Consider the following 22,536-nt stretch of genomic DNA (forward strand, 5'->3'; position numbering starts at 1 on the left):
CCAGTAGCAGTGCAGAAGCAATGGTGGCAATACCATACCATGCCACTCTTACTTCTGCGCTGCTGCCTTCAGAGGTGGGCGGCTGGAGAGTGGCAGCTGCTTACTTAGGGCCCAGCTCTACAGGCAGCAGTGCATAAGTAAAGGTGGCAATATCATAACATACCATCCTTACTTCTGTGCTGCTGCTGGCAGTGGCTCTGCTTTCAGAGCTGGGCTCTTGACCAGCAGCTGCCGCTCTCCAGCTGCCCAGCTCTGAAGGCAGCGCTGCCGCCAGCAGCAGTGCAGAAGTAAGGGTAGTAGTACTGCAACACCCCCTACAATTTGTGATTCCCCTCCCCCCCCTTTTTGTGTTAGGACCGTTACAATTACAACACTGTGAAATTTCAGATTTAAATAGCTGAAATCATGAAATTTACAATTTTTAAAATCCTATGACCATGCCTCCCTGATCCCCCTGCTCCTTATTTCTCCTGGTTGTCTGGAGGCTTCCTTGGGGGAAAGGTTTTTATGGTCTTCCTCTCTGTCCCACATCTAGCCTTGCTTGCCCCTTCCCCTGGGGTCCCCAGGAGAACGTTGGCATTGGAGCCCAGAATGGGCAGGAGCACAAGGACAAGGCACGCCTGACTCAGTGGCAGTGTTACAGGCTACCACTCCACTCAGTAGCTCTGTTCCAGGCCAGACAAGGAGAACCAGCCTGCATTGCTCCTCCTTGCTGGCTCCTGGATTTCTTTAGTCCATGACATTGAGAGGAGCTGCCATGAGTTTGGCAGGCAGAGTGGGACCTTGGTGCCAGCTGTGCTCTCAGCCATGTGAGTTGTGCACATCTGGGCCTGATTTCTGCGGGTGCAATTGCACCCGGAGACCCTGCAACAGCTACCAGTGGCTAGAGCATCCATGAACTAGTGTGATGTCCTGAAGACCATTGACCCCACAAACAATGAGTTTCATGGCTTCATCTTTCATCGAGGGTGCTTTTGTGATGTGATATGTGCCTTACTGTTCAAGGCATGCCTGACAGTTCTGTGGCTCTATGTCACTGGTGGCTGTGCTCTGGAATTCAGACACACACTTTGAGCAGATCTTTTGTTCCTCCAACTTCACAGGAATGTAATTGTGTTGGTGAAGGTGGTAGTGTACAAGTCCAACAAATCTAAAAATGCAGTTTAACACTTCCTTATAGGGCAGGCAAAAAGATGGTTCAAACCCTCAATTGACATCATAGCTGTGGTTTTGTTCTAGCTAAAACAGTTGTGTACCCAAAGAGGTGCAACTTTATAAGTGCAATAAATACTGGAACCAAAACTACGGAAGAAAACAGTTACCAGGTACTTGTGCAGGTTCTCTTCTCAAAATCTCACTCTGATAATCCACTTTGGTTTACGAGACCACATCTTCCATTTCCTTCTCCAGTGTCAAGTATTCTGTTCCATTTTCTTCCCTTGAATAAAAGAAAAGAAGTAGAGGCTGTGCAGTTTTAGATCTGAAGCAATTCAAATGTTTTCACAAAAACGATAAACTTGAGGATGGAGATCTCCTAAATTCTTGCTGTAATGTGCTCTGGAGATCTTGTAATTTCAGTAGATTAGGCTGAGTTTTATGTACATAGCCCATCAAGACCATTAATAACTGAAGCTTGCCTATTTGAAACATCACTGTCTTCCTCTCCTCACTCCTGCCCCATGGGTATTGATGGTGGTAGTGTAGAACACCGATATTACTAATTGGAAAAATGCCTATATTATTTTTTTATATATATTCTGTATGACTCTGTTTCTCTGTTCAGTTGTTTATTGCTGCCTGTTTGAATACGTAAAGTCAGAGGAGGCTATATAGGGTTTTTACAGAACCGAGGAGGAAAAGGAAACCAATGACCCATTTAAAGTCAGCCTCAGGTACTCTGTTCTAGAGGAGATAAGGTAACTGATAGCTGGGCCATCAGTTTGTGTGGGGAGGGAGATATTCTGGCTCCATCCAGATTAGGAGGCTTTACTCTTTCCAAGCCTAAACCTGGGATCAAAGGAGATCTAAAATCTAAATCTAGAAAAGGAGGGGTTTTTGGATGAGCTGGGAGAGATGGCCTTGGCTGTGTCAGTGAAATAACTGGCAAGCTCGGAAGACTTGGCTTGTCTTTGCTACTGGGGAGATCAACACTGCTGCAATCGATGCAGCAGGTGTCAATTTAGCAGGTCTAGTGAAGGTAAGTCGACCGGAGAGCATCTCCCGTCGACACAATGCAGTGTAGACAGCAGGGTAAGTCGACCTAAGCTACGTCGACTCCAGCTACATGAATAGCGTAGCCAGAGTAGGGTAACTTAGGTTGACTTACCCCGGTAGCGAAGACAAGCTCTCAGAGACAAAGCAATAAGGTTGCAAGCAGTTCAGGCTCTTTCTCTTAAGTCAGAAATGAGGAATAAAACAGACCCACCAGTGCTATAAATAGAGAGGTTTAAGCTCAAGAAGGAAATAAGTGTGTAGGACTCTGGTTTTGTTTTGTTTCTTATATTTTGGCCTGGAGAAAAAGGGCTTGCAGGTCCAAATGCAGTTAGCCCTGTTGAGGTAGCCAGGGTTGATACTCGGGGGGCTGAACTCAGGTCCTGCTCTGAGAGTGGATGAATTGCAGAATTCTGCCCAAGGAGAGCTAAAGGTCTGAGGCCTGACACCTGGTTGATGTCCCTTCTTGGGCTCTCGCCGAGTGCAACTGTGCAACCTATATTTACTCCTTCATTCTTATCTGAGCATTATTATTCTAGGAAGCTGAGAAGTAATATAAAAAGTGCTCAAAAATATGTAAGTGCATGGTGTTATTTTGAACTTGTATAGAGTTCACTATGCCCATCATGTAACTCTCACTTTGAAGTAGAAATAATATCTCATAGACAGGAACTTTGCTGATAGTTGAATGGTGTGACAAAATTCAAACAAGGATTGACCAGCTATTCAAAAATAGGATTGTAATGATTATACTTTTTCAGCTTCTCCTGGGTTTCATGCATTGTAATACCATCTTTGGCATGTGCATACCAAAAGTGTACAGCAATTGATGTTATGCACCCGAATTTGCACCTTCTTGAACTTGGCTTGTGGAATGCAGGTTCCCAGTACAATCATCTCCTCTATCTTCTAGTGATCCAGGAGCCCAAACTAATGGTGGGGAATACCCGATGCTATCTGGAAAAAAGGTTGAACACAATGGACAATGTTGGGACGAAGAATACATATGGAATATCTTGTTGGTCACCATGTCCCTATCAGAAAAGAATGTTTTCTTCATAGGGAGGTGTTGCTAATCTTCTGGGCTTGCTGTTAGCAGATCTCTTTACAAACTGGCAAAACACCAAACCATACCTATATTTTTTCTGGGAGTAGGATCCGTTATTTCACTCCTAAAGAGACCAAACTTTCTATCTTAGGATCAAGTATTACAACCTAATGTCAGTTCTCTAAATATAATTGCTTGGGGGTTGGGAGGAAAATTCTAGCCCAGGTTGTGTGCTTGGAGGAAGTGATTCAAATGCTTTTCTCTTCGAAAGGGGACTCTGCATCCCAACTGTTTGCCAGATACTGGAACAGACTCTACCCCCGATCTTAGACAAAACAAAGAGACAACCCTCCTCTTCCCCCCCAAAACACAACAACCCCCCCCCCCCCCCAAGCTTCTGGAAAAAGCTTCTGGTAATATTCTTATTTTCAGTCTATCGAAACCCGTTTCTTAGTCACAACGATATCTGCTAGATGATTTTCAGAACTTATGGCTTTACTGCGGAAGAGCCTCACTGTGTGCTTCATGATGATAAGATGGTCTTTAAAACAATATCAGAGTTTATTCCAAAAATAGAGACTTCCGTTGACAAGTATCAAGAATGAATTTTTTGTTGTGTGTAAGCCCAAATCATCTGCTTAAAAAAGCACTTGAAACATGACAAGGCTAGAAGACCACTTCTTTGTTTCCTTTCATTTGAAAAGGAAAGAGTAAAAATTATGGAAAACGTGTGTCAGAGTGGATGAGATGTATCTTAGAGGATTGTGAAGCATTAGGTAAAATGGTGTCTTGAGGGTAATGAGGCTTTTTTCACAACATTACTATTTCCTGAACAGAGAGGACATCTGCTTCAGTGAAAGATATTTGCAAGGGATCTCTCTTGTCATCACTCCCCTCAGTCACTACAGATAAACTGAACCTTCAGACATCTCCAGATGCCTGATTGGGGTGAGGGCGCCACTATCAGTAGTAAAATAAAGATTCAGAATTATTTTTAATTTGGCTACTGAGTCTCATTTTCTTTCTGTTTGTTGCTGCTTGCTTGTTTCCCATTAGTGAAGATATTAAGGAGAAGAATGGAAATTTTATTTTGTTTCTATTTTTTCCCTCAGTATTATCACTAATACATTCCTTCCAGTTCAGAACCTTCATTATGCTTAATACCCCTTGAAATAAGCCTAATCCTGTTAAAAGATTGATTTTTCTCATACCTCATGTTTGGGAGATATTTAAGGGGTTTAATGAGGATTAACTCACCTATTTGTGAACTTATCCCTTCCTAGTACCATAACGTAGTTTTGACAAGATTCATGGGTCACCCATTTGAACCGTTGATCGCTCTTCTATTTCATTGTCTGCTAAGATGGCTTTCTTGGTAGCAATAACATTGGAGAAGAGAGCAGGAGAGCTACAAGCTCTTATGGTGACCATGACAAATTCAGGCTGGAAATTAGATGATAGTTTCTAACATCAGAGGGATGTTGTTGTGGAACAGCCTCTTGTCAAGGCTAAATCCCCACTCTGTCACTCCGAGTGCATAAGTGGGGGCCCGCAAGGATTTTAAAAATTAATACATGCCACTCCAGGCTTGTATTACACTCCCAAGGATACAGCTTTTCTCTGACCTTGGCTTGGTAAACGCTGCCACCACCCAGATGCAAAAAAAACCAAACAAACCAAAACACCTTTGAACCCAGGAAGGAGCACTTGGGAATTCGTCCCTGTGGAGTACACTCAAGCCCTTTCACCCCCCTCCAGGGAAAAGCTGAGAAAGAAAACAAAGGAAATTAGCTGTGGCTCTCAGCTAATCAAACAACATATGCACAAACCTCTTAGGATACCAAAAATCCAATCCTGCTCTTAAAGAAGAGGCTCCAGATAAGTAGGTTCGAGGTATGAATTGATAATCTATAATCATACCTGGCTTAAAGCTGGTTACAGCATTACTGCTCTGTGTCCCTGCAGCCCAGAGAACAACAGACAAAAGGAAAGTTTCTTTCCCGATTTTAAAAAGTTCTACCTTCCCATTGGCTCTTTTGGTCAGGTGCCCACTCCTTTTCTTTTACCTGTGGGCTTGTTAACTCTTTACAGGTGAAGCAAGCAGAGAACAGACCAAGAGGAATTTTACAGCTAATTGGCTGGCTGGGTGTCCATCAAAGGGATCTACTCCTCCAGCCTCCCCCCCTTCATGTATCACATCTCCCAATAGGAGCTGTGGGGACAAACAACTTAGTTTTAAGAGACAGGTGGACCAATTTGAGTGTGATTGGATGATAGGGGGCTCACTTCCTGTTTATGTCCCTAAAACTTGTGCTTCAGGGTTTCAGCCAGCCACTGGCAGCATCAGGAAGGAATCCCCTCCTCCCATCCCTGCATTTTGGGAAGGGTTTTGTTGTGCTTTCTCTGAAGCATCAGGGATGGCCACAGCTGGAGATAGGATAGTGGGTGGGGTATGTCAGCCTTCGAGGTGGTGCCAAGCATTCTTTCTCTCAGGTGCTTGGCTGGCTGGTTCTTGCTCATGCTCAGGGTCTAACTCATTGCTGTGTGTGGGGTTGGGAAGGAATTTTCCCCTAGACTTTGGGTTTTTTTTGCCTGCCTTTGGAGCATATGTATTCGGGTCATTTGCCAGGATTATCTGGGTCTATGTCATTTAATCATTTCCCTGCCATTATGCGGGCCTCGAGCACTGATGCACCTCGGTCCCTCCTATTCTCTGCCTGTGGCAGATAATAGTCTAGTTTCCTATGGGCTGTAATGCATGGGTCTAATTTCAGCTGGGTTTAGTTTGTGGGTGATGGTGGTGGCCTGTGATATTTAGGAGGTCAGATTAGATGATCTTGTGGTCCCTTCTGGCTTAAACTCAGACTCCTTATGCAGTCTTACATAAAGAGAATTTTTTAAGACCTCACACTCCATTTTTAACTAAAATCTGTCTGAAGCAAATGATTTCTCTACCAAATTTTTATATTGTGTATGCAGAAAGAATGAGAGACCAAGCAATTTCTGCACAGATAATTTTGATCTGTATCAGGTCTTGTTACAATCTGACTAATATATCACCTCTTGAGAGAAAATTGCTGATTCCGTCAGAGCTCAAGATATCTCTGTGGCCTTTTTGAATAACATCCAAAACACGGACATCTGGAGGGCTTTTGCTAGACATTATGCCATCAGAGTAGCTTCCAGAGCTGATGCTGACTTTGGGGAATCTGTTTTTCATTTCTTGTCCAACCAAATAGACGCTGAATTTCCTGCCACCTAAGGAGTACTGCTTGGAAATCACCTGAAATGGAATGTGTATGTGTGCAATTGCTGGAAGGAGAGAGAACAGGTTACTTATCTGTACAGTAACTGTTATTTGGATGTGTTGTGTGTGTATATATTCCATGAATCACCCTACTTCCCTGCTGTTTCAGAGTCTAATGGCATCAAGATTCCTGTGTGAAGGAATTGAAAGGGGATCAGGGTAGCCCCATCCTTTAACACATCTCAAAGAACAACAGTTACTGTACAGGTAAGTAACCTTTTTTTCTCATCTAATGGTGGTTTGGTGGCTTCTTTTTTGAAATATATTTGTGATGTGGGAGCTGGAAACAAACTCGCCACTATCTTGCATTTGTAAACTCTTGGCGGCACAGACCATCCCTTACTCTTTGTGTGTGTCTGTGTGTTTGTGTGTGTACCGTGCCTGCCACAGTGGGGTCCCAGTCACAGTTGGGGTTTCTAGCAAGGGCGTCTGCATCCAATGAAGATGCCCGATACAATGGTGGTGACTTTTGTAATGCTCACAACCTTTGCATATATATTCTTTTCCTTATCTGTTGTACAGCTGCTAGTACTCCATTATGACTGTCCGTGGGACCTTCTCAAGTGGCGCTTCCAATTAGTGAAACTATTCTGGAGCCCACTAAAATGCTGTGTCAAACTTTGTTTTCCTGTTGCCTATAGCTAAAAGAAATGAGTGGGTATTATGTTCCTTTGCAGGGGTTTGAACGTTTCATGCCTTCTCCCCTGGGGTCTTTAGTGGTTTCAGCTGTCAATAAGAGAGTGCATCAGCAAGCATCTACCTTAAAATAAAAGGATGAAAGCCTGATCTTTTTGGAAGGAAACTTTATTCAAGTGCTGGAGTACACCCCTGGATTGCTAATCAGCAGGCTCTGCTGCGATGTTATGATTTCTCCCTCTGGGACAATGTTTTAAAGTGTATGGACAAGTTGCCAGAGGAGGGGAGACAAGTTTCGGTCTGTGGTGGCCGAGGGAAAGGTGGTGGCCAGGACCTCACTTTAGGCCACTGTAGCAGGGTGGTCACCTGCTCCGTCCCAGAAAGGGTTAAAGCCAGCCCTGGGAGAGGGCTGAGGTTGGGAAGGAAAGCCTTGGCTGATTGGGGAAGGCAGTAACAGCTGGGGCCACGCCCCAATCAGGCCCAGCTGGTCCCTATAAGAGGCTGCGAGCCAGAAGCCCAAACAGTCTCTCTCTGCCTTCAGAGAGAGAAGGGCCTGGCTTCTGGGAAGCTCAGGGTGCCTAGAGTGAGGCAGGGCTGGGAAAAGGCCAGAGGGGCTGGGAAGCTCCAGGCTGGCAACTCCCCAGGCTGCAGGGCCTTGTCCAAGGCCCCAGAGAGGCACTGGGTTCCAGAGAGGGGCAGCAGGTCCAGACCCAACCTTGCCTATGATGAGTGGCTTATACTGCAGTCTGCCCCAGGGAGTGGGGCTAGATGGTGACTGGCAGTAACCTTACACTGAGGCGAGGTGGGGTTAGTGGATGGGGGTTCCCTGCGGAGGGGAGACCCAGAGAGAGAAAGGGGTTACTGCCAGGGGGCAGCCCCAGATAAAGGGGCACTGGGTCCTGGAGGGACACGGGGGCCAAGTGGCGAGGCGGATCACCGGCCTGCAGTGGGCGCTCCAAGGCTGGCAGAGCTAATTCCCATGGACGACCCGCAGGAGGCGCCGCAGGGGTGAGTCCACACGCGTACAGCCACATTAGGTGCTGTGGATTATGCTGCCAGAGCTGTGACATCAGCCATTACAATGCACAGATGTTTGTGGCTCCAGTCATCAAGTCGTCCCCAAGAGGTCCAAGAAACCATCTAGAACCTACCTTCCTTTCTTCTCCCTTTTTGCGCAAACCAACAACAAGCTGCATATCTTTAAAGATCTTAGGGCTATGCTTAAGTCTTTGGGTTTTTATATGCCAATATCAAAGAAGAAGCAGTTCTGCCTCATCGATATGCTTCTTTTAGGCCTCACTACCAAGACCAGCCTAGGAAGAAAGGCAAAAGTTACAGGAGTAACTATTCCTCCACCCTCCATTTATTCTTTCATCTGCTGGTAGTTCATGTGCGCAGCCTGGAAATACTTGGTGAGGACAGCCTACCAGTCAATTTGAAATGCTTGGTGAGGGCAGCCTACCAGTTACCAGTTTGCCAGCTTCTCCTACCGTGGTGTTTTCCCACAGGCCCACTTCCTAAGTGCTTGGGCTGGCATCATTTCAAACCAGGGGCCTTTAGCACAGTGGAATTGGGATATATCCTTCAGTTTATTTTCACTCCCTCCTCCTCCCCCTCCTGCCTCTCTTCAGTGTCTCTTTTCAGAAACCACTCTCACAATGAACTTCTGCTTTGGGAACTACAATCTCTTCTCTTTTTTGGGAGTCATAGAGGCAGTTCCTCTATTATACGGGGGGAAAGGGTTTTATTCTTGCTATTTCCTAATCCCAAGAACAAAGGATGTTTCAGACCCATATTAGACCTGTGAAAGCTCAACAAATACCTAAAGAAAATAACCTCTTGCATGGTCACTGGCTTCTGTTATCCCTTCCTTGGAACCTTGTGACTGATATGCTGTCCTCTGCTTAAAGGATGCTTATTTTCATGTAGTGATGCACCAAAGCCACAGCAAATTACTCAGATTTATAATCATCCATTTTCACTTTCAGTTTGCAGTCCTGCAATTTGGCCTGTCTGCAGCCCCACATGTGTTCACAAAGTGCATGGCAAAGGTGGCAGCATTCCTGAGGAAATCCAGGAATTTGAGTGTTTCTGTACCTAGATGACTGGTGGATAGGAGGCCAACCTAGGGGCCAGGTGCTGTCCAGCATAGCCGTGATCCAGTGCATTTTGGTGCATTAGGATTGCTTATTGTTGAGGAAAAGTCAATCCTATCGCTTTCATAAAGGATAAAGTTTATAGGAGAAATCTTGGAATCTACAGAAGTAAGGCATTCCTCCCACTGTCCTGGTTCCAGATGATATTGGTTACTTCTTCAGACACGAAGACCCATCCTACCAGAAGAATATGGAATTGTCTCAGACTTCTGGAGCGTTTGGCGTCATGCACTTAAATGTGGTTCAGTGAGCCACGCTGCATCTCAGGAAGCTGCAGGGGTGGCTGAGCTCAGTGTATTCCTGGGTCCATCATCCTCTTCACATGATGCTTCAGGTACCCACATGAGTTTTAGCCTTTTTGGGTAGGTGGACAGACCCATCCAATGTGTGTGCAGAATTACCATTTGCTGCCTTACAACGTACTCTAACTCTGGTTACAGATGCTTCCACCCTGGGTTAGGGGTTTACCTGGGATCCCTGCATACTCGATGGCTATGCGCTGGCCAGGACTTAACTCTGCATATACATGTAAGAGAATTGAGAGCCATTTGACTAATGTGTCATGCATCCCTTATCCATGTCAAGAGAAGGAATTTACTAGTACTTAGACTATGGCTGCTGTATTGTCCCTATGTGAACAGGCAGGGAGGGGCCAGATTGACCTGGCTGTGCCAAAAGGCAATGCTGCTGTGGAACTTTTGTATCACCAGTTCAGTACATTTTGAAACCTCCCACCTTCTGGGTATCCAGAACTGTCTGACAGACCGGTTGAGCAGGTCTCTTACCAGCCACAGAAAGTAGTTTCTTTACTCAGATATCTCCAGGTTCATTTTCTAGCTGTGAGAGGTTCCCCACATAGACCAGTTTGCAAAAAAATCAACAGGAAGTGTCATCAGTTTTGTTCACGAGCTGGTCACACTCTAGGGTCCATCTTGGATGCTTTCCTATTAACCTGGACAGACAAGCTCACATGTGTGTTCCCTCTGGTTCCATTCCTACCCAGATTATTGTTAAAAATCAAACAGGTTCATGCTCAAGTGATACTCATGGTACCACTGTGGTCTCACTAACGTTTGTTTTCCACTGTGCTGAACCTCTCAATCAGGTATCCATTGACATTGCCCATGAACCCAGATGTGATCTCACGGGACCATGGTTGCCTCCTCCATTCAGTCTGAAGGCCTTTCACCTCACAGCCTGGATGGTGTATAGTTAGCACATCAGAGGAAGATCTGTTCAAAGGAGCTATAAAATGTTGTCTTAACATGAGGTTTTCTACTAGTTAGGTATATTTACCTGGTGAAGTGGAAGAGACTCTCCATCTAGACCCAGCAGAAAGGGGTTTTGCTGGTCTGAGCTCTGATACACACATGTGTTATATCTGAAACAGCAGGGCCTTGTCTTTTGTTCCATTTGGGTCCATCTAGCAGCTATTTCATATTTTCATCCTCCAATTGATCACTTTTCTCCAGTCCCACGTCACTTGTGTTTTTGAAGGGTTTGGACTGGTTACGTCCCGAAGTAGAGGATCGCCTTTGAACCTGGTGTTAACAAAATTAATGGGTTCCGCTTTTCAGCCGCTGGCTACTTGTTGCTCCATTTCTCATTGAATGTTGCCTTTTGGTGGCAATCACCTGGGCCAGTAATTAAGGGTGAATTAAGAGCTCTAGTGTCTGACCTTGTGTTCACAGCCTTCTACGAGGACAAGTTGTACCTATTCCCTTATTTGAAATTTCTTACCAATGTGGTTTCTCACATCTCCATCTGTCAGGCAATATATTTACCAACTTTCTTCTCTAAGCCTCATGCTCACAGGGATGAAGAGAGACTCCACACATTAGATGTTAGGAAGGCATTAATATTTTACTTGGACAGGACTAAACCATTTAGATCATCCTTGCAGTTGTTCTTGGCAATTGCAGATAAAATGGACCTTTCCAGTTTCTTCTCAAAGAATCTTATCCTGGATTTCCTCCTGTATACATTTGTGCTATGACATGCCTAATATAATTACACTGAATAGGATGCTAGCATGGTCAATCAGATTGCAAGCAGCCTCTGCAGCCTTTCTTGTCAAGGAGACTTGGGAGCTGGGTGCATAAGAAGCTTAGGCTTCTTTGAAAATCCTAGTTTAGATTTATCTTTGTTTAGGTATAGTTGTGATATTATGCAACACTTAAATATGTAATGTATATTTGACACACGTCATTTGAATATGTCTGTTCCATGCAGTTTGTAAACACACTAAAATTATACAAATCCATATACATATTTTTTGTCAATTATTGTGATTGTAACAGCATCACACTGTTAACTCATATTTAGCTTGTGGTCCACTATAACCCCTAGATCCCTTTCTGCCGTACTCCTTCCTAGACAGTCTTTTCCCATTCTGTATGTGTGAAATTGATTTTTCCTTCCTAAGTGATTACTGTAATTACTGGAGATTCATGTTGGTGAATTGGCCCAATTAGGTCCCATCAGGAAATGAAGGAAGTGGAAAGCTCTCCTTAGGACACTAGGAGAGAGGTGGTTATGGAGGGAAACCCCAATCTTGAGAAGGAAATTAAGTCTTAAGTGTTTGTGTTACAGTGTATGAGTTATTGTAAAGCCAAAGCAGCATGGAAGTGGGGAGGAGAGAACCTGTGTATATTGTTGAGGATGGGGTAAGGAGTTGCTCTTTGCACGCTTTTATTGTACTAAATTTTGTTTTATTTCAAATGTTTTTGAAGTCAATTGTCTGATTTCCAGTTAACAGAATGAAATACCACCAAAAAATAAAAATAAGCCTTTCTACTTCCAGTAAATTCAGACAGTCTAACTATTGTAACCATTCTGTGCCATATATATTTAAACAAAACTGTTTTCTTCACTTGGAGTTCCGTATAGAAACTGGTGGCAGAATATGGCTACTGGTCATTAGAATGATCTTTGCTCCTTCTGTTTCCTCCAAGCCTTTTATCAGTTGAAGACATGAAACAATCTGAAAATGCAAAGGATCTGGTTGAAGTTTAAATTATTGTAAATGACTAAAGAGTTCAGTAAAATAGATGAAAAAAATAAATGTCTGTTTTTACACAGAGTTCCTTGGGAATTTTTTTTAAAAAAAAGAGAAGAGGTGGAGAAAAGGAACAGTCAGAAGATTTGAACACTGGAGCAGAGGATTAAGGATACCTCTGTAGAACATCAACACTTAAAAAGGTATGTGAACCTTTACCTTCTGCTAGTAAGCCTGAGCTAAAAGTCAGCTGATCACTGTAAAATTTGTCATCTCATAATTTTCCTTACCATTCCAATTTACAGTACAATGTAGTACTTTTCTAAAAAGAAATGTATGGGATTCTTTTTTGTTCATCTCCCAAATGGAAGGAATTTCTTGTTTTATTTTGTTTTTAGAATGTTTATATTACAATGGCTCCTAGAGGGCTAGGGTGACCAGGTGTCCGGTTTTTGAACGGAACACCGGGTCGAAAAGGGACCCTGGCGGCTCCGGTCAGCACCGCTGACTGGGCCATTAGAAGTCCGGTTGTGGTGCTGCGGCACTATGGCAGGCTAGTCCCTACCAGTCCTGGCTGGCACCGCGCTGCGCTCTGGAAGCAGCCAGCAGGTCCGTCTCCTAGGTAGGGGGGCCGGGCCGTCGGGCTCTGTGCGCTGTTCCTGTCCCGAGCACCTGCTCTGTACTCCTGGCCAATGGGAGCTGGGTGGGGCGGTGCCTGTGGGCGAGAACAGCGTGTGGAGCCTCCTGGCCTCACCGCCTAGAAACTGGACCTGCTGGTTGCTTCCGGGGCGTGCGGAGCCAGGACAGGCAGGGAGCCTGCCTTAGCCTTGCTGTGCTGCTGACCGGAACTGCCTGGATGCCCCAACCCTGAACCCCCCCTCCCCCCAACCTGGAGCCCCCTCTTATACCCCAAACTGCTCATCCCTGGTCCCACCCCAGAGCCTGCATTTCCAGCCCAGAGCCTGTACACCCTCCTGCACCACAACCCCCTGCCTCAACCTGTAGCCCCCTCCCGCACTCCTAATTCCTCAGCTCCACTCCCTCAGCCTGGACCTCCTCCTGCATTCCTGGCCCCATTCCAGAGCCAGCATTCCCAGCTCAAAGCCCTTGCCCCCTCCCACACTCCAACCCCCTGCCTCAATCTGCAGCTCCTTCCCCCACTCTGAATCCCTCAGCCTCACCCCCCAACTGGAGCCCCCTCCTGCACCCTGAACCCCTCATTTCTGGCCCCACCATGGAGCCAGCATTCCCGGTTAGAGCCCTCACCTCCTTCCGCACTCCAACCCCCTACCCTAGCCTAGTGAAAGTGAGTGAGGGTGGGGGACAGTGAGCCACTCAGGGACGGGGAATGTAGTGAGTGGGGGGCAGGGTCTCAGGGAAGGAGCGAGGCCTCAGGGCAGGGGCGGGGCTAGGGTATTTGGTTTTGTGATAGGCACTGCACAAATATATAATGTGACATGGTACCTGCCCAGAGAAGCTTACTTTTTTAAGATAAGTGACAGAGGAAAGCGAAGGAAGAAAGGTTAGACAAATGTTTGTTGTTTACAATAGGATTTTTTTTCTATATAATACAGATAATATTTTGAATGTGTAGTTATTGTGGAAAAACAGAGTCAAAGGAGCGTGTCTTACATTCCAACAGTTTCATGATCATTCTAAAGTGTTGTGAGAGTGAATTTCATAGTTGTGGGCCAGATAGTGAGAAAAGTCTGTCTCCCCCACTTACTAGTTTTCCGTTTTTGATCATCAGTTTCATTGTTTCAGTGGAAAAATGAGGAGTCCGGTGGCACCTTAAAGACTAACAGATTTATTTGGGCATAAGCTTTCGTGGGTAAAAAACCCACTTCTTCAGATGCCTGGAGTGAAAATTACAGATACAGGCATAAATATATATCGGCACATGAAGAGAAGGGAGTTACATTACAAGTGGAGAACCAATGTTGAAAACCAATTCAGTCAGGGTGGATGTGGTCCACTCTCAATAACTGATGAGGAGATGTCAATACCAAGAGAGGGAAAATTGATTTTTGTAGTGAGCCAACCATTCCCAGTCCCTATTCAAGTCCAAATTGATGGTGTTAAGTTTGCAAATGAATTGTAGTTCTGCAATTTCTCTTTGAAGTCTGTTTTTGAAGTTTTTTAGTTGAAGAATGGCTACTTTTAAATCTGTTATTGAGTGTCCAGGGAGATTGAAGTATTGTCCTACTGGCTTTTGTATGTTACCATTCCTGATGTCTGATTTGTGTTCATTTATCCTTTTACGTAAAGACTGTCCAGTTTGGCCAATGTACATGGCAGAGGGGCATTGCTGGCAAAAGATGGCATATATCACATTAGTAGATGTGCAGGTGAATGAGCCTCTGATGGTGTCGCTGGGTCCTCTGATGGTGTGTCTAGAGTAGATATGGGGACAGAGAAGGCAATGGGATTTATTACAGGGATTGGTTCCTGGGTTAGTGTTTCTGTGGTGTGGTGTGTAGTTGCTGGTGAGTATTTGCTTCACAAAGCTCAGCCACCAGGTGTGCCGTGGCCTCATCAGGGATACTGTTCCTGACAGCCTGTAGTCCATCCTTGTGTGGAATATTGGTGTAAAGAGCTTCTACATCCATGGTGGCCAGGATGGTGTTTTCAGGAAGATCACCAATGCATTGTAGTTTCCTCAGGAAGTCTTTGGTGTCTCAAAGATAGCTAGGAGTGCTGGTAGCGTAGGGTCTGAGGAAAGAGTCCAAATACCAGATAATCCTGCTGTAAGAGTGCCAATGCCTGAGATGAGATGGGGCGTCCAGGATTTCCAGGTTTATGGATCTTGGGCAGTAGATCGAATACCCCTGGTTGGAGTTCTAGGGGTGTGTCTGTGTAGATTTGTTCCTGTGCTGTAGCAGGGAGTTTCTTGAGCAGATAGTGTAGTTTCTTTTGGTACTTCTCAGTGGGATCAGAGGATAGTGGCCTGTAGAATGTGGTGTTGGAAAGTTGCCTGGTAGCCTCCTATTCATAATCCGACCTGTTCATGATGACTACAGCACCTTCTTTTGTAAAGTCCAGCCACATGGAAGTTTGTGTGGAAGGTTTGTTTTATATGAGAGTCTCCAGTTTTGAGAGCTCATTCTTGATCTTCTCCTGTTTGCTGTACAGGATGCTGATCAGGTGGTTCCTCAGTTTCTTTGAGAGTGTGTGGCATAATCTCTCACCATGGTCAGTGTAGTATGTGAATTGTAATGGATTTTTTACCTTCAATCCATTTGTTATGATGTCCATCTGTTTGCACTTGGAGAGGAAGATGTCTGTCTGTGTCTTTGTGAGTTTTTTCATGAAGTTGATGGATTTTCACATCATACGGCTAAATAATTTTAGTGAAACATAGCTGTTATAGACTATCAATTCCAGAAGGTGAGATTTTGCCTGAAGTAAATTGCATAGCTTCTGTGGAGGGCTTTGAGGATCAGTATCAAAGCCTTGAACTTGAAGTTTAATGTGCTGTCATTTATGTGTTTCTGTAAACACCGGGATGTTGTCATGTACATCTCAATGAACAGCTACAGTCATAAAGCTAACAACATGCATAAGGAATGGATTGGAGAATAATTAATACAGATACTATTATATAAATCAATGATGTGGCATCATCTTGAATATTTTATGTAATATTGACCATCCTATCTCAAAAATAATATTTCGGAAATGGAGTGGGTTTAGAAAAGAGCTATGAGCATGATCAAGGACATGGAAAAACTCTTATATGAAGAGAGCTTGAAAAGATCAGGATTGTGTATCTTAGAAAGGAGATGAATAAGAAGGGACTTGATAAAAGTATATAAACAATGAATGGTATAGAGAAGGTAGACTGGGCTTTTCTGTTCTCTTTCCCTCTCCCACCCCCAATCTAAGAACAAGGGGACTGTAACTGGGTCAGCCATCCTGGTTGGGTACGTCCATGGTCTTTAAACCAGTCCAGCCCTGGTATGGGGCCGCACTCCCAGGGCTTCCTCCCTGGAAACACTTTATTCCTGTGGCCCTCCCCAGGCTCAGTCCCTGCAGCCAGAGAGGAGCTCCCTCAATGCTCCCCACCAGCAGACTGTCTTTGGCTCAGTCCTAGCAGCCAGCCATGAGCCTCTCACTCCTGCGGTCCCTGCCAGCAATCTGAACTGTTCATGGCCCTGCTGCTCTTCCAGGCAGCCAGGCCTGCAGTCATTTCTTCTCCAGCTCCAAGCAGCAACTAACTGCTGCTCTGTTCTGCAGTTTCTTTTTATAGGCCACTCGTGGCCCCTGATTGGCCGTTCCAGTAGCCCCTCTGGTTGCTTCCTCACAACCCCTTTAGGCCGCTTGGAAGACCTCTCCACTGCTCCTTTCCTGGGATGGGTGTGGCAGATCCCTGAGGCCTCCAGCAGGGAGCCTTTGGGCCTCGTTCACCCTATCACAAGGACATTCAATGAAATTAAAAGGTGGGAAGTTCAAAACTGATAATAGGAAATACTTTTCACCCAATGTGGGATTAAAGTGTGGAACTCATTGCTATGGTAAGTAATTGGGGGCAAGAATTTATGAAAATTCATAAATGGATCAGATATCTAGATAGATATAAGGAATATTCAGAGTTGTTATAACCAACGATGACAGACTTTGGAAGGGATATTAAACTTCATGCTTTAGGTCTCAAGACAATATCTATTAGAGGATTAGGATGAGACCTATGAGGAGGGTCTTAGATTATCCCATATCTTCTTACTATGGGTTTCTTTCACCTTTCTCTAAAGCATCTGGCACTGGCCACTGTCAGAGACAGACTATCGTACTAGATAGCTATTGCTGTACTGGATCTGAACCAGGGCCCATGTTCCTGTCTTTCACGTCATGATTATGTTTCTCTGTGTTTGGAAACTTCTAACTCACCTTTGGGCACTACCACAATATACATAACAGTCATAAGCTGGTGTGCATCCATTAGAGCTTTCTTAAGGTTGGTGGTCTCATCTCTGGGTACAGTACATAGCAATATTCAGGCTTTGAGGTCATTAATCATGACCAGATTTGAATGTGACTGGATGGGGTGGAATTTCCAGGTTAGACGTTAATGGAAGAGAATATTCCTGTGTCCGTTTGTTATTGTCCATTCTCAATCTGATTGTACGTAACGTAACGCCATCTTTGCCATTTCTCTTTTTTCTCCCAAGGTCAGACAGAGGCATCACTTTTTGAGGCAATGTCTTTTATGATTTCTGATAACCTGAGGAAAAACTTTTCCCTCCCCCCTACCCCCAATTTCTACAAATTGGAATAGAGAGTGCCTTCCTGTCTCAATCTTCCCTCTGTTACATTGGCCATAAAGTCATTTCTTTCTGGATTTAGACTGCTTTGTGCCTTTCAATTTCTACCTCTAGTTTATTGTCACTGGTTCTGCATTTGGTGGGAATATGCCTTTAGTTTTGCAACATTTCACTGTTATGTGATACTTTGCTACCATGATAAATCTCATCTAGCTTGTTGCTGTTTTTTTTAAAAATTGTTCTTCCCAATAACTTGTATATTAGTGTTTTAGGTGCTGGTCTAGCACTTGAGCATTTTTTGCTTTTGGGTAGCATTCTTTGCTTAGTCGTCAGGAGGTTAGCGTTGTTGATCCCTGGGAGCAGTGATCTATATGAGTGGATCAGGCTTTCATTTGGATCTAATTTTTGATTCTCTAGTGCTTTGCACTAGAGTAGAGTTTGCTACCCTGGTTAATATGAAACCAGAAATTCATTATTCTTTTCTGTATGTTAATTAGCAGGGGAACTTTGCTCTGCCTTTTTTGCAGCTGTTGCTGCTGTGGTTCTTGTGCACATAAGAGTGTGTGTTGGCAGTCAGTTAAGGCTGGATCTCAGGGTATGTCTACACTATGAAATTAGGTCGAATTTATAGAAGTTGGTTGTTTAGAAATAGTTTTTATAAGGTCGATTGTGTGTGTCCCCACACAAAATGCTCTAAGTGCATTAAGTCGGTGGACTGCGTCCACAGTACCGAGGCTAGCGTCGACTTCCAGAGCGTTGCACGGTGGTAGCTATCCCACAGTTCCCGCAGTCTCTGCTGCCCATTGGAATTCTGGGTTGTGATCCCAATGCCTGATGGGGCAAAAACAGTGTTGCGGGTGATTCTGGGTACATGTTGTCAGGCCACATCCTCCCTCCCTCCCTGCCCTGAAAGTAATGGCAGACAATCATTTCTCGCCTTTTTTCAGCCCAGATGCCATAGCACTGGGATCATGGAGCCCACTCAGATCACCGCGGCAGTTATGAGCACTTTAAACACCACGCGCATTATCCTGGAGTATATGCAGGACCAGAACCTGCCAAGGCAAAACCAGGCCAGGAGGCGACGGCAGCGCAGCGACGAGAGTGATGAAGAAATAGACATGGACATAGACTTCTCACAAAGTACGGGCCCCAGCAATGTGCAAATCATGGTGTTAATGGGGCAGGTTCATGCCATGGAACGCCGATTCTGGGCCAGGGAAACAAGCACAGACTGGTGGGACCGTCTGGTGTTGCAGGTGTGGGACGATTCCCAGTGGCTGCGAAACTTTCGCATGCGTAGGGGCACTTTCATGGAACTCTGTGAGTTGCTTTCCCCTGCCCTGAAGCACCAGAATACCAAGATGAGAGCAGCCCTCACAGTTGAGAAGCAAGTGGCGATAGCCCTGTGGAAGCTTGCAACGCCAGACAGCTACCAGTCAGTCGGGAATCAATTTGGAGTGGGTAAATCTACTGTGGGGGCTGCAGTGATCCAAGTAGCCAACTCAATCAAAGAGCTGCTGGTATCAAGAGTAGTGACTCTGGGAAACATGCAGGTCATAGTGGATGGCTTTGCTGCAATGGGATTCCCTAATTATGGTGGGGCGATAGACGGAACCCATATCCCTATCTTGGCACCGGAGCACCAAGCCACCGAGTACATAAACCGCAAGGGGTACTTCTCAATGCTGCTGCAAGCACTGGTGGATCACAAGGGACGTTTCGCTAACAGCAATGTGGGATGGCCGGGAAAGGTACATGATGCTCGCATCTTCAGGAACTCTGGTCTGTTTCAAAAGTTGCAGGAAGGGACTTTCTTCCTAGACCAGAAAATAACCGCTGGGGATGTTGAAATGCCTATAGTTATCCTTGGGGACCCAGCCTACACCTTAATGCCATGGCTCATGAAGCCATACATAGGCAGCCTGGACAGTAGTCAGGTTCTGTTCAACTATAGGCTGAGCAAGTGCAGAATGGTGGTAGAATGTGCATTTGGACGTTTAAAAGTGCGCTGGCGCAGTTTACTGACTTGGATAGACCTCAGCTAAACCAATATTCCCATTGTTGTTACTGCTTACTGTGCGCTCCACAATATCTGTGAGAGTAAGGGGGAGACATTTATGGCGGAGTGGGAGGTTGAGGCAAATCACCTGGCTGCTGATGGCGCCCAGCCAGACACCGGGGCGGTTAGAAGAGCACAGCAGGGCGCGGTGTGCATCAGAGAAGCTTTGAAAACCAGTTTCATGACTGGCCAGACTACGTGTGAAAGTTCTGTTTGTTTCTCCTTGATGAAACCATCACCCCCTGTTCACTCTACTTCCCTATAAGCTAACCACCCTTCCCCCTCCCCTTACCTCCCCCCTTCAATCACCGCTTGCAGAGGCAATAAAGTCATTGTTACTTCACATTCATGCATTCTTTATTAATTCATCACACAAATAGGGGGATAACTGCCAAGGTAGCCTGGGAGGGGTGGAGGAGGAGGGAAGCGCTGGGTGGGGTGGGGAAGGAGATAAGAACAAGGAGACGCTGCACTTTAAAACTTATTGAAGGCCAGCCTTCTGTTGCTTGGGCAATCCTCTGGGGTGGAGTGGCTGGGTGGCCGGAGTCTCCCCCATAGCGTTCTTGGGCGTCTGGGTGAGGAGGCAATGGAACTTGGGGAGGAGGGCTGTTGGTTACACAGGGGCTGTAGCGGCAGTCTGTGCTCCTGCTGTCTTTCCTGCAGCTCAACCATATGCTGGAGCATATCAGTTTGATGCTTCGGCAGCCGGAGCATCGACTCTTGCCTTCTGTCAGCAAGCTGACGCCACCTATCGTCTTCAGCCCGCCACCTCTCCTCGTGTTCATATTGTGCTTTTCTGCACTCTGACATTGTCTGCCTCCACGCATTCTGCTGTGCTCTGTCAGCGTGGGAGGACATCTGGAGCTCTGAGAACATGTCATCCCGAGTGCGCCTTTTTCACCTTCTAATCTTCACTAGCCTCTGCGAAGGAAAAACATTTGCAGCTGATGGAGGAGAAGGGAGAGGTGGTAGTTAAAAAGACACATTTTAGAGAACAATGGGTACACTCTTTCACGTTAAATCTTGCTGTTCGCATTACACAGCACATGTGCTTTCATTACAAGGTCGCATTTTTCCTCTTATATTGAGGACCTGCTGGTTTGGTGTGAGAAATCACTCACGCAGTGCCAGGCAACAGAATTCGGCTTGCAGGCAGCCATGGTAAGCCACAGTCTTTTGGCTTTTTTAACCTTCTTAACATGGGTAAAAGAACTACTAGAGCCTCCCCTGGGATAGTGCTTGGGGTGTGCTATAGACCGCCGGGATCTACCCTGGATATGGACAGAGAAGTATTTAATGTTTTTAGGGAAGTAAATACGAATAGGAACTGTTTAATTATGGGAGACTTTAACTTCCCAGATATAGATTGGGGAACAAATGCTAGTAACAATAAAAGGGCGCAGATGTTCCTAGATGTGCTTGCTGATGAATTCCTTCATCAAGTAGTAGCTGAACCGACGAGGGGGGAGGCCATTTTAGATTTGGTTTTGGTCAGTAGTGAAGACCTCGTTGAGGAAATGGTTGTAGGGGATAACCTTGGCTCGAGTGATCATGAGCTAATTCGGTTTAAACTAAATGGAAGGATTAACAGAATTAAATTGGAGACTAGGGTTTATAATTTTAAAAAGGCTAATTTTAATAAATTAAGAGGACTGGTTAGGGAAGTGGATTGGGCTAACATATTTATGGATCTAAAGGCAGATGATGCCTGGGATTATTTTAAGTTAAAGTTGCAGGAGCTGTCGGAGGCCTGTATCCCGAGAAAGGGAAAGCGGTTAGTAGGCAAGAGATTTAGACTGAGCTGGATGAGCGAGCGTCTCAAAGGGGCGATTAAGAAAAAACAGAAAGCATACAAAGAGTGGAAGAGAGGAGGGATCAGTAAGGAAACTTACCTTATTGAGGTCAGAGCATGTAGTGATGGAGTGAGAAAGGCCAAAAGCCGTGTAGAGTTGGACCTTGCGAGGGGAATTAAAACCAATAGTAAGAGGTTTTATAGCCATATAAATAGGAAGAAAACAAAGAAAGAAGAAGTGGGACCACTGAAGACTGTAGCTGGAGTGGAGATTAAGGATAATCTAGGCATGGCACAATATCTAAACGAATATTTTGCATCGGTCTTTAATGAGTCAAATGAAGGGCTTAGGAATAGTGGCAGCGTGACAGAGGGGAATAAAGGAGGGGAGATTACCGTATCCGAGGTAGAAGCCAAACTTCAACACCTTAACGGGACTAAGTCGGGCGGACCGGATGATCTTCATCCAAGAATATTGAAGGAACTGGCGCGAGAAATAGCAGGCCCCTTAGCAATAATTTTTAATGAATCTTTAAACTCAGGGGTGGGACCATTGGACTAGAGAATAGCTAAAGTGGTTCCTATTTTCAAAAAAGGGAAAAAAGTGACCCTGGTAACTACAGGCCTGTCAGTTTAACATCTGTAGTATGCAAAGTCCTGGAGAAAATTTTGAAGGAGAAAGTAGTTAAGGACCTTGAGGTCAATGGCAATTGCAACAAATTACAACATGGTTTTACCAGAGGCAGATTGTGCCAAACCAATCTGATCTCCTTCTTTGAGAAAGTAACAGACTTATTAGATAAGGGAAATGCGGTGGACCTAATATACCTCGATTTCAGTAAAGCATTTGATACGGTACCGCATGAGGAATTATTGGTTAAATTGGAAAAGATGGGGATCGATATGAAAATCCAGAGGTGGATAAGGAACTGGTTAATGGGGAGACTGCAGCGGGTCGTACTGAAAGGTGAACTGTCAGGTTGGAGGGAGGTCACCAGTGGAGTTCCTCAAGGTTCGGTTTTGGGTCCCATTTTATTTAATCTATTTATTACTGACCTCGGGACC

At 45.2% G+C, this 22,536-nt stretch overlaps 1 protein-coding gene across 12 annotated transcripts in view; it reads left to right on the forward strand.

The window, feature by feature from the left end:
• FER (FER tyrosine kinase) overlaps nucleotides 1-22,536 on the forward strand; it is a 412,813-nt gene that overhangs the window by 11,542 nt on the left and 378,735 nt on the right. For 6 of the 12 annotated variants that reach the window (XR_010588820.1, XR_010588818.1, XM_005281640.5 and 3 more), the window contains exons 2-3: nucleotides 6,676-6,773; nucleotides 12,440-12,559. The gene's annotated coding sequence lies outside the window, so the exon portion shown is untranslated. Of the gene's footprint in view, nucleotides 1-6,556; nucleotides 6,591-6,675; nucleotides 6,774-8,188; nucleotides 8,211-12,439; nucleotides 12,560-22,536 lie in introns of those variants that run through there. The other 6 variants (XR_010588819.1, XR_010588821.1, XM_024106728.3 and 3 more) reach the window with 3 other exon arrangements.

The sequence above is a fragment of the Chrysemys picta genome, chromosome 6, assembly GCF_011386835.1.
Source record: "Chrysemys picta bellii isolate R12L10 chromosome 6, ASM1138683v2, whole genome shotgun sequence".
Lineage (NCBI taxonomy): Eukaryota > Metazoa > Chordata > Testudines > Emydidae > Chrysemys > Chrysemys picta.